General features: G+C 35.7%; 1 pseudogene; it reads right to left on the bottom strand.

Moving 5' to 3' along the window:
• Positions 1 to 1,048: 1,048 nt before the first annotated feature.
• Positions 1,049 to 1,633, bottom strand: LOC131278371 (ubiquitin-conjugating enzyme E2 E3 pseudogene; annotated as a pseudogene).
• Positions 1,634 to 8,076: the final 6,443 nt, after the last annotated feature.

The raw sequence follows: 8,076 nt of genomic DNA, 5'->3' as shown, positions 1-8,076 counted from the left end.
CAAACTAACAAAGGTAAAAGATAAAATATTTTTCACAAAAGCATGTACGATATACTCAGAAGTAGATCTGGGTTTAATAAAACTGACATAATTCCTCATCATCTGTACCTACTGTATACCTACTGTAGCAGTTTGATATTGTTTATGAATTCCAAAAATAGATATTGGCATAAGTTTGGGAACTGTTCTTTTCCTCTGGGCATATTAGATTATATTGGATTCAGAGGTTTCACTTTTACTTCATTAGGCCACTTCAGTAGAATATTGAGTCTTCATCCCCTTGGTAGGTTTCTCACAGAGAAACCACACCATAGAGAAGGGAGTTTGGAGTTTTGATCCTGGAGCCTAGAAAGTAAAACACATAGAGAAGAAGATACCTGAGGAGAGAGAGAAGGCTCAATCAGACACAGCAAAGGTCCCAGGAAAAGAGATGAGTGGTATGCCTAATAGTCTATAGCTTGCCTTGTGGAGAGAGCATAGACACTGGGCCCAGAGAAAAATGAGCCCCAGGAAGAGAAGAACCCAGGAAGCCTGAATCCTTGCAGAATGTTGGCAGCCATCTTGATCCAACATGTGACAACAGACGTTGGTGAGGGAGTAACTTATGCTTTATGGCCTGGTAACTGTAAGCTTCTACCCCAAATAAATACCCTTTATAAAAGCCAACAGATTTCTGGTATTTTGTATCAGTACCCCTTTGGCTAACTAATATATCTACTTTTATAACTTTATACAGATATGGAATTAGGCTAAAATGCACTATTATCTTTGGTCAACTTCATGACCCATATCACCAAATATATTTTGATGTTCCAAAGAAGTAAGACTTGGATGTAGGCATTTAAAACGTAACTAATCTATAGCTATGATGTTCTACTCTTGAAAGCATTTACCTTCATGGGAAGTCTCCTAATCTCCAAAAGATAAAAGCAGAGAGTAGGATTAGTTTAATGTATATATGGAAGTTTTTACTGTAAAGGCTGTAAAAATTTACAAGACAGTGAGAAGATGCCTTCTGCTCCTTCACACTGTGTGGAAAGTTTGTAAATTATGTTGTATATCTCTTGGCCCACTGTCTGGCTTTCTTTCATGTACTTTTCTGGTGGTCAAATGCTGAGTGGCTATGCTTCTAACCAGGGGATCCTCAGGGTTGCAGTCTGCCAAAAGGGTACAAATAAATAGCAAAACCTTTAAGGTAGTCTAAGTGGGACTCCATATATCTTCAAGAATTTTCAGACTGATGACTCTGTGTCTGTTGATGTTGCAGTGACAGAATCTGGTGTGAAAAGTAATCTCGGTGGCTTAAATGGATAATCTGATGAAAATGCAGAGCCTGCTAGATGAAGTGTAGCTGATCTCCATTCATAAATGTTATCTCCTTTTGGCCCAGCACTGCAGTTAGGAGAAAGATCAAGGGTTATGTCAGTTAGCTCCTTCTGAATTCTGAATCACTAGTGGATATCTTAGTGGTTTTGCTAGAGAATTTTGTGTTTTTCATCTGCTGGGTGGCAGAAGGTTTTCTTTCCCCTTGTTCTTTAGGTTCTGGAGTGGCTAGATCTGGCTAGCCTGCATCTGAACTATCACTGGTGGTGCTGGAACTCTCATGATTGGACCTTTGCTTATCGCTGGACATCTTGGTTGAAGTTATTTCTTGGAAAACACACCACCGCCTGGCCAGCTCCCAGCTGCTACAGTGTGGGGGAGAAAGAGAAAAAAAATCTTCTTTGTGCAAATGGAGGCAAGTGAGATGGGAGATGGGAGGAAGAATAAAGAAACAAGCCCAGAAGTCTCTGGCTGGGGAGTATGGAACATTGAAGTCAGAGAGAGTTGTGCAATGCAGGACTCTGGCAGGAGGGTGGCACTGCCCAGCACCTTCAGCATCTTCAGGAGAAAAAATAGTTGGGGGAGTGGAGTCAGGAGCTCATCAGGGCAAGGGTGCAAGCTCCTGGTGAGGCAGAAGTGTTGCAGGAGACCCCCAAACCGTGTGGTCTCCTCCACTAAAGTCCCTCATCATTTACTTTTCTTTTTGCTCAGACTGATTTCAGTTGTCTTATATCCACATTCACTGATTCTTTTTTCTGGCAGTTCCAGATGGCTATTGAACCCCTCCAGGATGTTTTCCTTATTTCTGATACTGTGGTCTTCAGTTTTGTTTATTATTTCTTTTGTGTAATTTCTATTTCTTGATATTCTCTTTGTGTGTGTGTGTGTTTTTATCATTTCCTAATGGTGTTACTAATGGTGTTCTTTTTTCCATATTTTCCTTTAACTCTTTGAGCATATTTAGGATGTTTTATTTTGAAGTATTTTTCTAGTGTGTCCCAGATCTCATCCTCCTTGTTGATGATGTCTATCACTTCAATCTTCTCCTTTCTGTAGACCAATACTTTTTATTTCTTTGTATATTTTGTAAATCTCTGTTAAAACCTGGTCATTCTGCTATTTTGATATGTTATTGCTAGAATTTAAACTCTTAGGTGTTTGTTCCTTAAGCTTGTATCCAGCTAATGTTTTGACAAGTTTTTCCTTGAATGCCAGAAGCTAACAAAAAAAGGGGTGTGTGTGTGTGTGTGTGTATGAAAATGCCCTTTTCAGTCTTTACAGATTGGCTTGTACAAGTGCTTTTCTTCAGAATTTAGCCATACAATGAGTTTAGAGAATAGCTCAAGGCAATTTTATGCAGTCTTCTCTGGCCTTTTCTGTACATGTATCTTGTCCTGGGCATGGCCCTAGGCAATTCTTCAGTTACATACATCTGAATGTCCCCTCTTCCCTAAGAAATAGTATTTTCTCACAGTCCTAGGCACTACAATTTAAGTTCACAGCCAACAAACCTTTGCCTCTTGCTCCTGCAGTTTGAGTGTTCTTCTACAGCATTTTGTTGGAGCATACTGTGAGCTTCCTCTATAGGCTGGGAAAGTTCTGGGATGACAAGCATGTGAAGAGTGACTTGGTTCAGTCTTTTGTGCTTCCACCAGACATTATCACAGACAAAATTTCTCAATCAGTGTTAAATTTCTTGAATTTCATAACTGCACTTAACATGGTTCTATAAGAGAATAAGTACCCTTGTTCTTAAGAAATAAGCATGAATTAATAACTGTAAAAGGTGCATGATGTATATAACCTAATATCAAAATGTTCAGAAAAGAGATTAATAGGTAGGTAGATGAATAGAAATGGAAAATGTAGCAAAATGTTAAATTTGGTGAATCTACGTATCTTGGAGGATGGGGGTATGTTGGAGTTTTCTGTATGGAGTTTGTATTATTTTTTCAACTGTCCTATTAAATTTAAAATTATTTCAAATTAAATATTTGAGTAAAAAAATTACAATTTGATATTGGAAATTTTTCTGTACATAATTGCCTTCAGTCATTTTATTTCAAGAATAATAGAAGTTTTGGAGGTAGACCAGTTTTATGTTTTCTGTATCTCAGTTTATTTTAAGGGTCATGATACAAAGTAATCCAAAATAAAGCATAAAGATATATTTTAATATGCTAATTGTCTTTACAACAGTGTATTAAGAAGTGAAGAAATATTTTACTTATAAATCATTAAAATATGATTAGTTATACAAATCGAGTTACTAATCATTTGTGAGTCTCTTGTTGTCATAAATAGAGAAATTGAAAGGTCATAAACAATTGGTTTCTTCAACCCACATCAAGAAAACTAGAGAACTGAGTATTGATCCAGTCAATCTAACTAACAAGATCTAAAGAAATCTACATTCTTTTTTAAAATATTTGTTTTAACTTACCAATCATCAATTTTTTGTCTTCATATATTTTTTTAACGTTACATTCAAAAAGCATGAGGTCCTAATATTCCCCCCACCCCCCTCACCCCACTCCTCCTATAACAACAACCTCCTCCATCATCATGGGACATTCATTGCACTTGGTGAACGCATCTCTGAACACTGCTGCACCACATGGTCAATGGTCCACATTATAGTTTACACTCTCCCCCAGTCCACCCAGTGGGCCTTGGGAGGACATACAATGTCCAGTAACTGTCCCTGCAGTACCACCCAGGACAATTCCAAGTCATGAAAATGTCCCCCATCACATCTCTTCTTCCCATTCCTTACCCTCAGCAGCTTCCATGGCCACTTTCTCCACATCAATGCTACATTTACTTCCATTACTAATCACAATAGTTTCAGACTAGAATATCCATTATTACATTAAACTATTTACTTTGAGTATATATATATTTTTGAGATACAATAATACGTCATAAAAATCTCCCTTTTCAATTGTACAATTCAGGGTTTATGGTATACTCACAAAGTTATCCAACCATTTCACTATTTCTAGAATGTATTCATCCCCCCCAGAAAGAAACCCAAGGCCATTAGCAGTAACTACTTATTCTCCTAATCTACTTATTCTCTAATCTACTTTCTGTCTCTATGGATTTGCTTATTGTGGGTATTTCATATAAAGGGAATCATACAATATGTGACCTCTTGTGACTGACTTCATTCACTTAGCATAGAGATTTATCTCTCTTGTACCATGTACCAGTAATTCATTTCTTTTTATGGCTAAGTAACAGTTCATTGTAAGAATGTATGCCACATTTTGTTTTTCCATTCAACAATTGATAACCATTTGGGTCATTTCTACACTTTGACTATTATCAATCATGCTCCTGTGAACCTTGATGTACATTTTTTAAATATAAATATATGACTTCAAATATCTTGGGTAGATACCTAGAAGTAGAATTGTGGGGTAATATAGAAACTCAATATTTAACTTTCTGAGGAACTGCCATGGAAGTTTTCAAAACAGCTGTACTTTTTTATATTATCAGTAGCATGTACAAGGGCCCCATTTTTTTCAATCGATGATAGTTATTATTGTCTGTATTTGTGACTAGATGCAAACTAGTGTGTGTGCAAAGTGGCATTTCATTGAAGCTTTGATTTGATTTGATTTGATTTACTTAATGATTAATTATGTTGAGCATCTTTACATGTGTCTGATGGCCATTTGTATAACTTCTCTGAAGAAAGATCTATTCAAATCCTTTATCCATTTTTTATTTGGGTTATGTATCATTTTATTGTGAAACTATAAGAGTTCTTTATATATTCTATATACAAGTCTCAGCAGATATATGATACACAAATAATTTCTCCTATTCTATTGGTTATTTCACTTTCTAGAAGGTATCATTTGAGGGATAAAAGTTTTTAATTTTGATAAAGTCTATTCATCTGTATTTCTATTGTTTTGTGTACTTTTGGTGTCATATTAAAAAAAAAAAAACTTTGCCTTACCTAAGGTCTTGAGAATTTGCACCAGTTTTCTCCTAGGAATTTTATTGATTTCACTTTTACATTGAGATTTTTAGTTAAATTTTATGTATGTTGTGAGATAGGATTGCAACTTCTTCTTTCCATGTAGCTATGCAGTTCTCACATCACCATTTGTTGAATAGACTATTCTTTTCCCATTGACTTGTCTTGGTTTTATAGTGAAAAATGAATTGACCAAAACATAAAAATTTATTTCTGGACATAATAATATTCCATTGATATCTTTATCTCTCCTTGCGGTGATACCACTTTGACTTGATTGCTGTAGTTTTGTGGTAAATTTTGAAATTAGGAAGTATGAATCCTCCACATTTATTCTTCTTTTGTAAGATCGTTTCGACTCTTCTGCATTGCTTGCATTCCTGTAAGATTTTAGGAGCACCTTGTCAATTTCTACAAAATAAATCTGAGCTTTAGATAGAGATTTTCTTGTATTTTTAGATATACTTACAAATTTAACCGCATTCACACTTCCAACCCATAACACAGGTCAACTTTCCATTTATTTAGATTCTTAATTTCTTTCAAAAATTCTTATAGTTTTCAGTGTAGGTCTTACAAATCATTTTTTAAAGTGTATGTGTATGTTATTCTTTTGGGTACCATTTTTAGTTGAATTTTTTTCTTAATTTCATTTAATACTGTTAATTTCAAATGTATAGAAATATAATTGATTTTTATATTGATCTTGTGTCTGAAATTTGCTGTACTGGTTTATTAGCTTGACTAATTTCCCTGACTAGAATCTGGAGTTCAATATTAAATAACAGTGTTAAGAATGGATATTCTTTCCTTGTTGCTGATCTTAGGGGGAATTATTTTTTCTCCAATTATGCTGTTAGCTATGGGTTTTTCATAAATGGCTTTATCAATTTGAAGAAATGTTCTTCTATTTCTTCTATGATGATAGTTTCCTTCATTAAAGTGTCTTCTGTTCTGTCAAATGTTTACTGTGTCCCTTGAGATGATTATGTGATCTGTCCTTTCCTCTATTAATTTGGTGTATTACATTAATAGGTTTTTCCCACATGAAACTATCCTTGCATTCCCCAAATAAGCCCAATTTTGCCATAGTGTATAATTATTTTCTTATGTTACTGAATTCAATTTGTTAGATTTTGTCAAGGATGTTTGTATTTATGTTCACAAGGGGGTTTTCTATCGTTTCCTCTCCTGTGGCGACATTTCTTTTGTTGGTAGCTGAGTAATAATGACCTTATAGAATGAATTAGAAAGTCTTCCCTGTTCTTTTATTTCCTTTCAATTGTTTCTGAAGGACTGGTGTTAAAAATTCTTTAAAGTTTGGTAGAATTCATTAGTGAAGCCAGCTTTTTCCCTGTGATTTTCTTTGTGGGAAGTTTTTTTTTAATTAATTTTTTAAGGAAGCTTTACATTACATAAATATTACATAAAAAATATAGGGTATTCCCATATCCTTGATTCCCTTCCCCTCCCAACTTTCCCATATTAACAATATCCTTCATTAGTGTGGTACCTTTTTACAATTGATGAACCCATATTGAAGCATTACTAGAAACCATTGACTATAGTTTACATTATAGTTTACACTCTGTCCTGCACAATTTTGTAACTTATGACAAAATATACAATGCCTGTGTCCATCATTGCAACATCATGCAGGACAAATCCAATGTACCAAAAATGCCCCCATATGATTTCAATTCTTCCCTCTCCCATCCCTCAGAACTTCTGCTGGCCACTGCCTTTACATCAATATTAAGAGTTCTTCCATTGCTAGAATAATAATAATTCTATAGTAGAATAATAATAAGTCTACTTTAATCCTTTGTTCATTGCTCAATTTTGAGGATTTGGGGATGGTGATGCCCACTCAATTCAAATTGAGAAGGGGCTTAGATACCATGAGACAGATTGATGGAGCTAACTTGCTTGCAGTTGCAGACACTCTCAATTCCTTGGGTTGGGCGTTGTCTATTATTATCTCCTTGTTCATTGCCCCGGGTGAGTCTAAAGAATCGGAGAGCAGGTGATGCAGCTCTGCTGTAATTCAGAGCCTACCTGGCATATGAATGGGCCAAAGATTTATCAAGTATAATGCTAGTTATAGGTGCAAATAAAAGGGGCAGAAGAGCCATGTTTAGAGAACCTATAAATTAGTCTAACTTTATTACTGGGAGCATTAATTCCAAAGCAATGCCTATTGACAGAAGGCCAAATTCCTGAGCTGTCTGCCCTGCTTATAGTTTCTGGGTGTCTCGAGAGGCCTCAGGAACCCCCCCTATTGGCGGCACTGTTTACTGTGGCAGTCAATGAGATTGTGCTGAGACTTGCATAAGCATAACCTCTGGAATGATCTACTGACTCACTTCGAAATCTCTTAGCCATAAAATCTCATTTGTATTTAATATGTCTCCCCTTTGGTCAAGGTCTTTTTCCAAATGCATTGCTGGTTTGAAATTGGTAATAATGCCTTGGTACTAGGAAGGCTTATACCCAGGAATCATGCCACATGCCAAGGGGAAAGTAATGAGTTTATATGCTGAGATTGTCTTAGAGAGAGGCCTCATTTGAGCAACAAGGAGGTTTTCAGGAGGTAATTCTAAGGTGGTGTATAATACTAAGCTATGTTTCAATTTCACAAGAACAAGGCTCATAAATAAAATCATCAAAGGCAAGGGTCTGACATATTGCCCATTCCTTCACTAGACACTGCCCATGTACTCTAAGGATTCTTTTTGTCCTATTACAGAATGTAG

Source organism: Dasypus novemcinctus, chromosome 4 (assembly GCF_030445035.2).
Source record: "Dasypus novemcinctus isolate mDasNov1 chromosome 4, mDasNov1.1.hap2, whole genome shotgun sequence".
NCBI lineage: Eukaryota > Metazoa > Chordata > Mammalia > Cingulata > Dasypodidae > Dasypus > Dasypus novemcinctus.
Note: the sequence above shows the minus strand (reverse complement) of the source record. Positions and strands in the feature narration are given on the sequence as shown.